Source organism: Propithecus coquereli, unplaced genomic scaffold (genome assembly GCF_000956105.1).
Source record: "Propithecus coquereli isolate 6110/MARCELLA unplaced genomic scaffold, Pcoq_1.0 Scaffold216, whole genome shotgun sequence".
Lineage (NCBI taxonomy): Eukaryota > Metazoa > Chordata > Mammalia > Primates > Indriidae > Propithecus > Propithecus coquereli.
The window spans coordinates 2,924,649-2,924,874 of NW_012146745.1; the positions used below are offsets into that span (position 1 = coordinate 2,924,649).

At 48.7% G+C, this 226-nt stretch overlaps 1 pseudogene; it reads right to left on the reverse strand.

The window, feature by feature from the left end:
* The window catches only part of LOC105810613, a 28,781-nt pseudogene that overhangs the window by 27,502 nt on the left and 1,053 nt on the right, over nt 1–226 (reverse strand).

The window sequence follows — 226 nt, forward strand, 5'->3', positions numbered from 1 at the left end:
CAGTCTGCACCCGAATGTTTATGGCAGCACAATTCACTATTGCAAGAATGTGGAATTGCAGTTATTTTAAAGGTACAGCTGAATTTACAATCCGCATCCCACTGTCAGGTTCTTGGGTGCCTACACTCTGCAGAGCCAGCTGGTGGGAAGTTTGTATCCTCTCAGGTATATGATACCCAGGAAGGGGACTTTGCCGTGTCTGCCGTCTGGCCCCTGATGGAAAGTG